The sequence below is a fragment of the Cupressus sempervirens genome, chromosome 8, assembly GCF_028749045.1.
Source record: "Cupressus sempervirens isolate cs-2001-9-10 chromosome 8, ASM2874904v1, whole genome shotgun sequence".
Classification (NCBI taxonomy): Eukaryota; Viridiplantae; Streptophyta; class Pinopsida; order Cupressales; family Cupressaceae; genus Cupressus; species Cupressus sempervirens.
Window position 1 is genome coordinate 107,980,900 of NC_143125.1, and position 14,665 is coordinate 107,995,564.

Genomic DNA, 14,665 nt, shown 5'->3' on the forward strand with positions numbered 1-14,665 from the left:
GAGACTCTAGAGAGAGATTTCACTAATTTCTTTTTTAATCTTCTTAACTTGGAAGAAAATGATTTTTCTTTTTCTTTTTGGGTTTGGCTGATTTACCGCCAAACCCGATTAACTTCTGTTTGCTCTAATTTGTGCAGGTTTTGATATATTGTTGATAAAAAAAATATAAATTTAAAGATTCACACTCCTAATTTAATAGTATATTCTAGTACAATCTAGTATATTGTTGAGAGAGTAGTTTGATATGAAATACCTTAGAATTATGCTCTATTTTTTTAGCTTGACAGTTAAAAATGTTATTAGAAAGATGCCAAATAGATGATGGCTCACTTATTGTACTGGAGTCTCTAGAAAGGATCTTGGATCCACAAGAACTTTCTACAGAAAGCTTGTCATTTGTTTCTGTTGGAGGGCTTCTGGTAAATATTGTGGGGTTGGTGTTTTTTTTCATGAGGAGCACCATCATGCCCATGGTGGCAGTAGCTGTTCTCATTCTAATGGAACTCACTCTCACACCCATTCGCATGAAACCCATGATTAGAAAAAGTGGATGCAACACAGAATAGTAGATCTTGATCCACAACATCCACATTGAAAACCAAAAAAAAAAAAAATTGAAATGGGCTCTTTGCTCAGAATCAAAAACACATTGAACGTAAGGTTGAGTCAGCCCCTGACAAAGAAAGACAAGGGAATCTGAGTCGCTAACAACAACTGCATTGGCAATATGCTAAAAACATTATGAGGAACTCCACATAGATGTATCCAAGAAAACAAAAATTGTTTAGCTATGCTAATCTAAAAGCACTCAGAATCAGTCTTTCCATGTCATGGAAGTTATCATATTTCAATTTAAAATTTGCATTCTTTATCCAGATACAATACTAAAATGTTAAGATTCAATCTAGGAAATTCTGTCCGATTTCTGATTTATTCTTATGCCATAGCCTATCCAAAGCGTTGTCAGCCTCTCCCTGTTGGCAAACAAATCCACTAAGAGAAAATGTTGTGAACTGGCCTATATATATGTCATTTTTGTCCAGATGCCCAACGTTAATTTGAATGGAAGCATGGTCCTTTGATGTTATCAATCGGTTCATTGCAGAGCATTTTCTGGAGATGTAAAGATCAACATTCTACCCTTCTTCATTCTGCATGGTGCCTCCATGCAGGAGATACCGAGGAGAGTGATGGCAGTGCTTCCCATAACAAGCCATGATTTACAAAGTGATTATGATAATGCTAAATTTTTCCGCCAATCATTGTTCAAGGTTTTTGTTTTTTTTCCTCTTTCTTTTGCATCTCAAAAATCATCAATTTTTACTGGTCTAATCCATTGGACTGCCTTTAACACATGTATTGCGCCACCGCAAACTTTCCTATGGTCTCAGGATTTTAGAATAACAAAATTGAGTCAGGGTTCTAAAATTCTTATCTTAATTTTGACTTCTGGACAATTTGTTTTTATTGGAGAAATTTCCCAAAATGATGATGTTAGATCTGCAGATTTAAGGCCAAGCACAGGCTAGTGGAATTTAGTCAGAAAGCAAGGAAATATAAGGAGATATGGTATTGCCATTTTCAAAAGCTTCTTTAAATTTGAAATTTGACGTCATATTTGGAATAAGTAAAGGAGGATTCTGCGTTAAGCTAAAAAATGAAAGAAACAGAAATGTGATCTGAGAGTTCAAAATGCCTCCACTCGCACAGATTATCCAAACCCCTTCAACAAAGCTTCTAAGGTTGCAGGGTAGTCTAGAGTTTCATATATCAAAATACTACTGCCTCCCAAATTCCCTTCCCTTAACAACTACAATGGTGAAAGTTTTTGACTGAAGCGCACCAGCACCAACTCCTGAAGCTAAATCTATTTCCTCTGTGATGAACTTCTGATAAGTTGAAAAATCTTGGAGAAATGATGAAAGCCACAAACTGCCTGTCCTTCCTAGTTAGCCCTTTTTTTGCAAGATTCTTTCTCTTTTTTTAGCTCTTGACAGAGGCATCATTTGTTTTTTATCATTGCCTTTTGTCAACCTATTTCTGGCATTTTATCATTCATTGTTAGATAGCTCAAACACAAGTGCAATATTTTTACTTTAAATCTCTCTTATACATGGTTTTAAGTAAAAAAAAAGGGAGAAGTTTAAGGATAATTTTTTTGGAGAAGTTTTCTTAGAATTTAAAACTGATTAAAGTTTTATTATTTCTTTTACATAAAAAATTAAGAGTTTTTATGTTTTTTTTTTAATAAATAAATAGATATCCTCATTTATAATTCCTTTTCTTGCCATAATCTAGGAGGATTATTGTCTTTGTTGGTGGGCATCCTTAATATCTTCTCACTTGTGTTCACCTTGCATGGAGATTTTAACTGATATCTAAATATTTATGCTTATTGCCCTTCCAAATTCTGCTTATTTATCTCAAATTATTTAGGTTTATGAGTTATCTTACACTATTGCCTTCATTATTTAATGATTTGATTTAATTGATCTATCTGCACATGGTTGCAATTTTATGCTTTTATAGCATCTCTTTATGCTCATAGTAGCATTTCATGGTTTAATACCATTCTTTATTATATATACTTTTGTAAGTTGCATCGGGAGCCAATTTATCAAGGTTAACTATGGTGGACCCGATAGTTTTAAACTAACTCATAGTTGCCTTATCTGGCCCATGGAGTGTCCCTCCAACCTATAATTGGTGTGCACTTACTTCAATGGAGTTTCCTTCCATTTGTTCCACTTTGTTCCTCAATGCAAGGATGATATTTTATGGGGATTTCCCATTCCAATCTCTTTATCTCCTTGGTGTATGCTCCTAGTTTTGATTTAGTCATGGTATGACTTCCTACACTTTGCTCATTTTTGAGTGTATAGGTGATGAGGCTACCATATCTTGGAGCACTCCTATATTGGAGACTTTATTTGAGAAAATTGTTTTGACCCATGTTGATCTTTTTCCTCATGGCAATGATGTTTCTTGTCCATGATGGATTTTTTATTTGAAGGAAATGTGTTGTTACTCCTCATAAACCCTTCCTTTGGTCCACTTCAGCTATAATTCTTGGAAAAACTATAACTTGAATTATTTGGTGCTTGAGGCACATGTTCTACTTATTTATTATTGTCTCTCTTATATTTTCTTTGATAAATATACAATGTGATAATGTTCTGCATACTTTATTGCCTAGAGCATGGGTCATGTAGGTGATGGAGTCACAACCCATTCACTTGTAGTGGGATGACTCATTAATGGATTGTCTATATCCATGTGATTGATGCAATGTTGATGCAATTTTCATTAGTTGGCCTTGTTTGTGTCATTTGTGCATTAGTATGTTCCTTTCATGAGAGATTTATTGCATCTATTATGATCATTTTGAGCTTATGACTTATTTTAGATATCATGTTAACTCCATTGCATGTTGGTGAAAACATTCTTTTATTCTCATCTCTCTTAGTTCCTCCTTGATTAAATTATTATAACTTCATTTTTTTTACTAACTTGTCCATTCAATGTAATTCGACTTGTGGATAGTTGTCTTGTTTTTTGTTCTCTACTTTTTTTCTAGGTGATCCATCAAGGAACCTTCTCGATTTTTCACATATGAAGATGTGTCTAAGCTTCCACTTGATCAAATTCAAAGGGCTCATGTACTTCTCTTGGATTTACAAATGTACCATATGGCTTGAAGACAATCAAATTACTTCATATTGAAGATTAAGTTGCAGATTTTTGTAAATTATGGGTTTAATACCCCTTGTTATAGTTTACCCCAAGTAAAGATTAAAGGGGGGTGTTAGAAGTTGTAAACTTTCCCTGGTGTGTTTATAAACCAAGGTTAGACCTCCTTTCCTTATTGTTATAATATATTAGGATATAAGCCAAGGTATCCTAATATATTTATTTTTTGTCCTTTTCCCACTACATCTTATTTTGTCCTCTAGTGGAATATGTGAGGACAAATATTTATTGTAATCTGTAATTTAGATTATTCCTCCTTAAGAGGAATCTCACACTTGGCCTCACACACTTATGAGTGGTGGCATTCATAGACATGGGAGTTACATTCTAACTCCTCTCTCTCATCTCTATTTAAGAGATGACCCCCCTCTCTCATTTCTAATGGGGTTTTCTTTCTCTTCTCAATTATTGTATGAGCGATTGCTCTCTCACTTTCTCTCGTTCTCTTCCTTCTTAGGCTTTTTCATGCCTTAGTCATAATGTCACAAGGGGTTTTCTTTTCTTTCCCCTTTCCAAATATCTTGTCTCATGGTGTTGGAGCTTGAAGCTTTCTCTCTCCTATTTTATGGTAATATCTTTTCATGCATTAACTCACTTAGATTCTTTCTTAGTTTTTGCTTATTTCCATATTTCTTTTTCCATTTCTAACATGAGTAAATAAAAAAAAAGAAAATAACATGGAGAAAAACACCAAGGAGAGAAGAAACAACAATACTTGATTAATTCATCAAATTATTTGTATACATGCCTAGCTATAAGGCCTTCTGGGCTACAACCAACAAAATACAACTTCAAAATCCCACAAACAAGCTTCAAACTTTCTATTGTAGAAATAGTTGTTCTCAACTCTCTAAGTTCTTTCTAAGGTAATCTTAAACACCCTTATTTATACTTGAAAAAATGACTTACAAAAGATTCTAGATCATTAGATAATAGAAAGGTCAACCTTAAAATGGCCTGTACATATCACAAAACAAGATATGAGCATTAAATTCATGATCCAAATTAACTGCATAAGTTGGCTCAAACTAAGAACCAATCATAGACAAACTCTATCAAAGAAGGAACCAAGCATTAGTAAGTATCAAGATCACTTACCACATGAAGGAACACTTGACCAACACTAGATATCTTGACTAATACTGGATAGCTCAGTCAATACTAGACAGTTACAATAACTCATCCATCACTAGCTACACTAACTTAGTCGTCATTAGCTATAGTAACTCAACCATCACTAGCTATAGTAACTCAGCCAACACTAAACAACTCAGTAGAAAAAAACAACTTGGAAACTATTGGCACTCAGCCCCAATAGGCAGAATGAATAAATACAAGTAGGACAACAAGGCAACCCAAGATGCTCCTACATCATACAACCATGGTTGAATAAAATGATGATATTGAATCATTGAGATGTCACAACCTGAGATGAATTCAACTCAAATTGAGAAATCCATGATGCATCTTCAATAGGTCTATTTTTTCATTTTACCAAATATTCATGGTAATCCTTTCCTCTCAACCTTTTACCCACTCTCTGATCCAATATTTGTTCAACCTTTTGAATCTACTTCTTAGGATAATCATTAGGTAGAACAACTTCATTATCTAACTCATGGTACTCATACAAATCAAAAAAATTGAATATAGGAGATATATATTGTTTACCCAATGGAAAGAAATATTGTCAATTAGTGCCAAAATACTTAGTCATCTTAGGAAGTAAGTATAACCCAAGCTACCAGATAAAAGAGTGTTAACAGAGCTCTTGTGTAAATCAAGTTATTTTAGCATTCCAATTTTAGAATGAGAAACGAGTAGGCAGAGTAGCAGTTTAGCATTCCAATTTTAGAATGAGAAATGAGTAGGTAAAGCAATGTAAATCAAGCTAGCTAAGTTTTCTGAGTGATCAATGTGAATTGAGCATCCAGAGTCAATTGAGTTCCAAAGATAGCCGAGTTGATAGTGTTGCTCGAGTGTCTCCATATAACCCAAGTATTAGCATTGAGTTGACTTGGTAATTGTTTTTGGAACTACTAAATTGTTATTATAGCTGACCTAAAGTAGAGTTACTATTTGGATCAATATATAAGAAAGAAACTTTGTTCCATCCAAAGAAATATCATGGAGTTATATTTATTATCATAAGAGATTATTGATAGTGGAAGAGTAGTTTGATGAGAATGATGTCAAGTAGTACAAAGGCATAGTAGAGATTCATCTATCACATTTAGGTGATCAATATATTGTTCAAAGGATATTCATCAGCCAAAAAAGTTGCATTAGAGAGATCAACCTGCTAATTCATCCTAATAGGTGTAGCATTGCCAAATCCTTTAACATGGTGGCCTTAACATTCCCTGAAAAATCTCCTAACCAAGTGCATACTTTATTGTATTCTATAAATATTTTCACAAGGTGGACCTAACAATCCTACTTACTCTTAACTGAGTAGATCACCAGAAGTGATCAATAGTAAACCTTAACAAGACAACTTGATTACTCTAGTAGTGAACCATTATGAGTGCCATCCCCACTCCAGTTTTACCTTCTACTTGGAGGGTTTCTAGGTTACCAAATATTGTTTCAAACTATTATGGTATTTTTACTCTCATTCCTTTATGTTCCATTCATGCAAGTAGATTAGATAATCTAATAAAGTTTGATTAAGAGAAAGAAATTTTAAGAGGTCCCTAATTCACCCCCTCCCCCTTAGTCACTTAGTAATCATTACATTTCCAACAATATCCATGTCATCAGGTGACTCAACTTCATAAGCATTACCACTGTCAAATTTCCTAAGTATCTTACAATGTCTAAACTTATTCATTTTAAGCTTATTGTATGTTCCAATGGGAAATTTTCCTCTTTTCAAATGAACCATAACCTCATCACCAACTTCAAAAACATGATATCTCATAGACTTATCAGAATTCTCCTTAAAAATATTTTTGATTACTTTTTTCCAATCTTAAATTTACTTCCTCATGCAAAGACTTCATAAAACCAGAAAATTCTTCCCCTTCAACATTTGTCTTCTCTTCACTAGCAACATCCCTCAAATCTGATAGTCCTCTAGGCTATATCCTAGTAGCAATCTCAAGAGGTTTTTTTCCTATACTCCTATTCATAAAATTATTATATGTAAACTCAACTTGTGCCAATACTATCATCTATATTTTTCCTCCCACTAAAAAATTGAGTTTTTCCTATGAAGCATGGTCAATGGTCATACCTATTAAAAAATTAAAATAATTCAAATGATACAAGGATATATTTAAAACTTTTCCTTATCCATTATTTTCGTAAGTTCAATATTTTCATGATTTATCACTTTGGAGTTCTTAGTTGTGACCATGCAATTATCTTTCATCGCCCAGTCACCATAGTTTGTGAAGTTTAACCATTTACCAAGCCACAAAGGTGCAAGGTGGTTATCCATGTGGTTGGTTTAGGGTTCCATTTTAATGTGTTAATACCTAGTTAATGGTTGTGATTGTGCGATCACCATTTGTTGATTGGCTTCATTGTAGGGTCATAGAGGGTTAAGCTTAACTCAAGATCAAGGTTGTGACATCACATTTTTATTTTCTCTGCATGTTTGCAAGTTTAAAATAGTTAACTAGGGTTTAGGTGACAATGGAGTGATTCTCTTCTATTCGCATGGTTGAAAGAGTTTCAGGCTAACCTCATATTAAAATTGTGACATGGTGCCATATGGACTCAGATGATATGGTGACACTGAATTGGTTAGAAATTCTAACATGGGTCATAAACTCTGGTTTTCACTTAGTCATCTAGTCTCCCAAGATTAATGCATGTCTCTATGTCGCTAAGAAAAATTGTACAATGAAAATACATAGTGAGATAGTGAAAATGCAATATGTGTCTCAACGGGCCTAAGTGGTGAGTATGTAATGGAGGTTAAGTCCATTTTTGCAAAGTCCCAAGAATTTCATGTTAAGTTGAGGTTCAAGCCACAACAGTGTGAATGGTATATTGTAAACTTGGATCATAGTTCTACATGGTCGTAGGCATCTAATGATAGTTGGATGTTAAGTTATGATGATGTGATAAAGTAAAGATTTTGGCTTTGTTGTATGGAAAAAGAAACAAATGTCAAAGCCCTCACCTTTGTGATATTGTGAGATGCCAGTTTCACATTGTCACCTAATCACGATAGTTATGAGAAGATCTTGAGGACAAGATGTGAAGCAATGATATGGTTTGTTCATAGTTTCATAAGGTAAAACAATTAATAAAAATAAAGGGTTGTGAAGCCACGATCAATTGTAGTCAGAGGTCAAACATGAAAGATAGAATATTACTGGTCCACATGGTGAAGTATGAGGATTGACTCTAGTTGACAAATGGCATGGCTGACATGGCATACTAATAATAAAGGAAGCAACTCTTTGATGGTAGATCTAATCTTTTTGATCTCTTTCAACCACTTTCATTGTTTCCCATGCCTAATAAATGTGAAAGGATGCTCCATCACTTCCTGGTGATCCATCTACCTAGTAGGAATGATAATGGCCACCATTTCTATCTTCTCAAAGTTCTATTTGGTGGATAATATGACTTTCCTATGTTTGGATGTGTGCCATGATTAAATCTATCCCATATTTGTAGTGATTATTCTCTGCAACCTTAAATGCAGTTATTGAGTTTTGCCTTAGGGCGGAAGCTATTTGAGTTATGCTTGAATTATAAAAGAATATTTTGTAACCCTTCTTAAGGTTGATCCTTTCTCTGATTCTGTAGAATTGTATGTCTATGCTCTTATACTACAATTTCCTTTGCCTCTAAGTTAATATACTCCTCTGTTGTATCTCTTTCTTCCATTAATATACCATACAATACCTTCTTGCCTTTGTGTTAATATATTGTCTTCATTTCTCAACTGTATGATTGTATCTACTTAGCTTTTTGAGTGATATAAAGTCAATTCTCTTCCTTATAGCATTATTTTGGTTTCTAATCTACATATGGTTGTTGGATTAAACAAGGATTGAATTTGAATACTTTGATGTTATATTGATGAAATATACATTCTTGGGTAGAGATAAGGTTGAACATACTATTTGGTGTATCACCTCCTCTTAGAATAGGTTAGGTAGTTTTCTTTCATGAATTCCTTCTCCCTTTTTCTCTCAAGAAATAGTTGTGTGCATCCTAATAGTTAGGAAGCCAACCTTCTTTGGAGACTCAATCTTTAGTCACAAAGTTCCACACTTCAGAGATTGTTTCCATGTTACATAAGGTTTCCTTTAGGTAAGACTTTAGATGAGGGTACAAGCTTTTGTGTCAACAAATACCATATCCCAATTACTCAACTTATCTCCAACTAAACATCTTAGCAAATTACCCAAGCTTCTATTTACAACCTATGTTTGTCCATCTGTCTGTGGATGGAATGTAGAACTAAATATCAACTTAGTACCCATGTTCTTCCACAAATTCATCCAAAATTAACCAACAAACTTATTGTCTTTGTCAAAAATAGTACCTTTTGGTAATTCATGCAATTTAACAATTTATCTTTGAAGAAAATCTCAACAGCATGCTCAACATTTGATGTCTTCTTGCATGGTATGAAAAATGTCATCTTAGAAAATATATCCACAACAATAAATATGGAATCATACCCTCTTGATGTCTTAGGTAATCCAAGAAAAAAACCATAGTGATGTCACTCCAAGGTTTTTAGGAACAAAAATATGTGTATACAGTCCAGTATTTTAACTTACTCCTTTTACAACATGAAAATTTGACAACTCCTTACAAACTTATGAACATCTTTATATATTTTTGGCCAATAATACTTATCCTTAAGAAAATTCAATGTCATATCAATTCCAAAATATCTAGCCAAACCACCTCAATGCTTTTCCTTAATTGAATTAACTCTCATAGAACTTCTTAGTATACACAACTAAATTCCTACATACCTTCTTGAATGAAATACTCATAAAAGTTACTCAATTTTTTTGATAAATTTGGTGCTTTGCACTATCTCCATACCTTAGAAAAATTAAGGTTAGTTTCATACAATTTTTTCATTTCATCAAAACTAAGAACTTCAACCATCATCTTAGTTAACAAAGAATGTCTTCTACTCAATGCATCTATAACTTTTTTAGTAACTCCACTCATATGATTTATCACAAGTTTGAAATACAAATATTCAACCTATTTCATATATCTTAGATTCAACTTATGTTTACTTCCCAAATTATACTATAAAGCTTTATGATCACTATATAACACAAACTCCTTAGAAATAAAATAATGCCTCCACTTCTTCAAGGATTTAAGAATAGCATAAAATTATTGATCATACACATAATACTTCCTTTTAGCATCATTCAACTTCACACTAATGAAAGAAATGGGTTTACCTTCTTGACTCAACACAACTCCTATTGCACTACCACTTGCATCACATTCAACTTGAAATGCCTTATTGAAATGAGGAAAAGCCAATACAAGTAACTCAAAAACCCTTTTTTTCAAAGTCTCAAAACTCTTATCAGCTCCATGTGTCCACATATAATCATTTTTATCTCCTCCCATTATCTCAATCATAGCATTACAAACATAACTGAATTTTTTAATAATCTTTCAATAGAAACTACCCAAACCACGAAATAATCTTATCTTGCCAACATTCTCAAGTGTAGGCCATTCCAATATTTCTTTAACATTCTTAGGATCCATTCTCAAACCATCATCTAAAATCATAAATCCTAAATACACAATTTCCTCTTGCATAAAGGAGCACTTCTTCAAATTAATTGACAACTTCTCCTATTTCAATCTCTGCAATACTGGTCTAACATGCTCAAGATGCTTTTCCTTAGTCTTACTAAATATCAAAATATTTTCCAAACAAATAATGGCAAACTTACCCAAAAACCTCTTGAGAACTTCATTCATAAACCTCATAAAAATACTAGGTGCATTAGTTAAACCAAAAGGCATTACCAACTATTCATACAAACCATCTTTTTTGTTGAAAGAAGTCTTCCATTATCACCTCTCTAATTTTGATAGGATGATAACCACTCTTCAAATCAATCTTGGTAAAATACTTTTCTCCACTCAAAAAAGCCATTATATCATCCATCCTTGGCATAGGAAACTTATATTTCATTGTGATCTTGTTAATAGCTCTAGAATTAGTACACATCCTCCATTCTATTTCTTGTAAGGTGCTAATACAATAGGCAGAACACATAGAGTCAAAATTTCTTTGATCAAATCAATCTACAAAACCTCTTGCTCTTTTATGTTAAGTTCTTCATTTTCTATAATAGTTAATCATACGGTCCTTTGTTCGACAAACTAGCTCCAAGAATCAAATCCATACAATGACTTATACTCCTTATTGGCTATAAACTGTCAGGTATATCTTCAACATCAATCTCCTTGAACTCATTCAACAACCTTTGAACTTCTATTATCACTCATTGCTAGTACCACAACTTGGTCCCTTAGGGATTACAAAAAAACCACTTAGTTCTTCTTCAACCCCCTTTCAAATTATTTCCCATTGACCACACAAAATCAAATAGTAGTATAATTAACCTCATCTAGAATTTCAATAAAAGAAAATAATAATTTCTTTGTTCCATTCACCCAAAGAGTATATTGATTCAACCTTCCATCATGCACAACATATCTATCATATTGCCAAATTCTACCAAATAGAATATGAAACTAATCCATAGGCATAACATCACACAAGAATTCATCAAAGTAATTTCCAATCTTGAACTTCACAACACATTGTTCAGTTACTAGAATATTATGTTCATCCTTGATCTATGAAAGATGATTAGTGTTTAGGATGTCTCAACCTCTACAATTACAACTTTTTAACCAACTCCTCTGATGCTAAATTTTTTGAGTTTCCATTATCAATAATCACTTTGCAACATTTTCTAGCCATCTTACATCTAGTCTTGAAAAGACTTCTCCTCAAGATAGGTTCATCATCAATTCCCTTATTACCAAAAGTTCTCCTTACCATCAAATTCTCTCTAACCTCATGTCCACTTGGTGAACCCTCAATATCTTCTTGAATCACAACATTTTTATTACCTTGTTCATTACCACCAAAATATCTACACTCAAAAGATCTATGCCCTTCTTTACCACATCTAGAACAATTACCATGGAAATTGCCTTTATAATAATTATTATCTCTTCGTTGGTAAGAACTAGTACCTCAATTACCACCTTTCCATTTGGTCTTGCCTTTGTCATCATTTTCCACTTAGATTTTCCCTTATCTTGCACAATCTGACACCTTCTCCATAAGACCTACCTCTATCTCTCTAGAATCTACCACTTCTACCTCTATGTCTTTGTTTGTGCTTCTTTGTCAAGATATCCTCATCTTTCTAGGAATAATGATATGCTTCTTCCATACTTCCCAATTTCAAAAGACTTATCTAATCTTGAATTTTAGATCTCAATCAATTTAGATACCTTGCAAATTTCTCAACCTCATCATCCACATGTCCAGATCTAATGTTCAATCTATAGAATCCTCATTGTACTCTTTCATAGTCAAGTCCTCTTGTCTTAAATTTTGCTTCTTTCAAAACAATCTAACTTGATAAACAACAGGAAGGAATTTTTTCTTCACCTTGTTCACCATTTTCAACCACATGCTGATCATTTAGTTTCATCTTCTTTGTTTATTAGTTTACAAATGTTTCTACCATAGGGACACATGACCTTTCAACCTAGTGACTACAATCTTCATCATCCTATTATCAAGAGTGCCTTCAAGCTCAAAGAACTTCTCCATATCAAAGATCCAATCTAACACAACATTGGTGTCCAATATTTCATCATAAGGAACAACTTCCTTAGTAGGCTTTGAATGTGCTCTAGATAACACTCTCAATAATATTTCCTCATACTGATCCTCCTTAAGTTTTGGATTAGGGTTTCATGTCATTTTTTTATCATCACTCACATCATCAAGATGGCATCCTCTCCTTTGGGTTGTCTCCACAACATCTATTATGGATATAATTTGTCAAAACATGTCCATAATAGTAGTGTCAACATTTCCTTTACCTCAGACCATCTCTACAAACAAGTTCCTGCAAGATCATAAGCCTCTATAAGTTATAGGTCAAATCCACATATCCTCCACCCTAAAACCAAATAAAACCTAGGGTTCTACATGATCTAATCTCCAAAAGGACAAATCTCAAGTTCTAATATGACCTAACACAAAGAGAGATCTAAAAGGGTAGGGCCAAAGGAATACCTAACTATCCAATTGCCTTGGTAAGTAAATACAATGGAAGCAAGTAATGCAAAAAACAACACCAAGGAGAGAAGAAACAATAATACTTTAAATTAATTCATCAAATTATTTGCATACACGTGCAACTATAAGGCCTTCTGGGTTAAGACCAACAAAATACAACTTCAAAATCCATGATCCAACTTCAAACTCACTATTCCAGGAACATCTTCTCTCAACTCTCTAATTTTTGTCTAAACTAAACCTAAAAACCTGTGTTATACTTGCCAAAAAAACTTACAAAAGATTCTAGATCATTACATAATAGAAATGGTGACCTTAAAATGTTATGTACACATCCCAAGACAATATCCAAATATTAAATTCATGATCCAAATTAATTACATAAGTTAGCTCAAACTAAGAACCATTCAAAGTAAAACTCATTCAAGGAAAGAGTTTAATTGCCAATATTGGATAGCTAAAGTAACTTGTCCATCACTAGATACAGTAACTTGACCAACATTGAACAACTTGATAAAAATAACAACGTGGAAACCACTAGCACTTGAATCCAATAGACAATGTAAAAAAAGATGATTAGGGTGGTAAGACAACCTAAAATGCTCCTGCATCACCAAATTACAAAGATAGAATCATTACCTATCTGAGTTCTAGGAAATCCCGAAAAAATGTTCGTAATGATATATTCTTAAGGCTTACAAAGAATATACAAAGGTGTATATGTTAAAAATATTTATAATAACTAAGAGGGGGATGAATTAGCTATCCAAGGTCTAGATGTACAAATAAAACTTTTCACAACTTAGTGAACCCATATCCAAAAACAATTTCATCATGCATGCATCCATGAGATTATGCAATCATCCAAACTTGTAGGTTACTGCCAAATCAATTAGCAGAAATGTAAACATGAAATATAACACATTCAATAACACATTTGACACAATGATTTAATGTGGAAACCTAATTTGGGAAAAACGACTAGTAACATGCTACTCATTCTCACTCTTCTAAAGTGGTGCTCTATGAAAGGCCAACCTTGTTAAAGGTTACAATGCACATTGTTAAATGTGACCTGGTTAAAGGATTTCAATCATCCTATTAGGAGTGAGCCTTGTTAGGGGACTTTAGATCATTCACTTAGAATGTCACCTGGTTAGAGAATTTACAAATAACTATTAGGTCAACTTTAATCCAAAGGATTTACCCTAGATTGATACAATGATTAGAAAGTAATAGTAAGGCTTGATCTGATAACAACTTACAACTCCATTTGTAGATTGCAAATATTTTTTTCAATCCTCAATTATTCTTGGCTTTCATACACTTCAACTCTGATATCTTGTTTACTCTTCAAGCATCCATATCCTTAAGCCTTCTTTCTTTTATTGCCAATGTAGTCTCTTCTATTAGGTCATTGAATGGAGCAATACCCTAGAATCCTTGTCTTCTTTAGGTTCTCGCACTTGAAAACCCTTTCTTCTAACCAGCTATCTCTATAAATAGATAATTAATATATTTTTCCATTCATCCTCCATTATCCATTTTATGGTTAGATTAGATAAGGTAGGATTCAATGAATCTACCCCTCATTTCATTTCATTCCCTTCTAGA

The 14,665-nt window shown here is 33.3% G+C and overlaps 1 pseudogene; it reads right to left on the reverse strand.

Annotated features, from left to right (window-relative positions):
• Positions 1–899: 899 nt before the first annotated feature.
• Positions 900–1,157, reverse strand: LOC149541824 (small ribosomal subunit protein eS21 pseudogene; annotated as a pseudogene).
• Between the last annotated feature and the right edge of the window lie 13,508 nt (positions 1,158–14,665).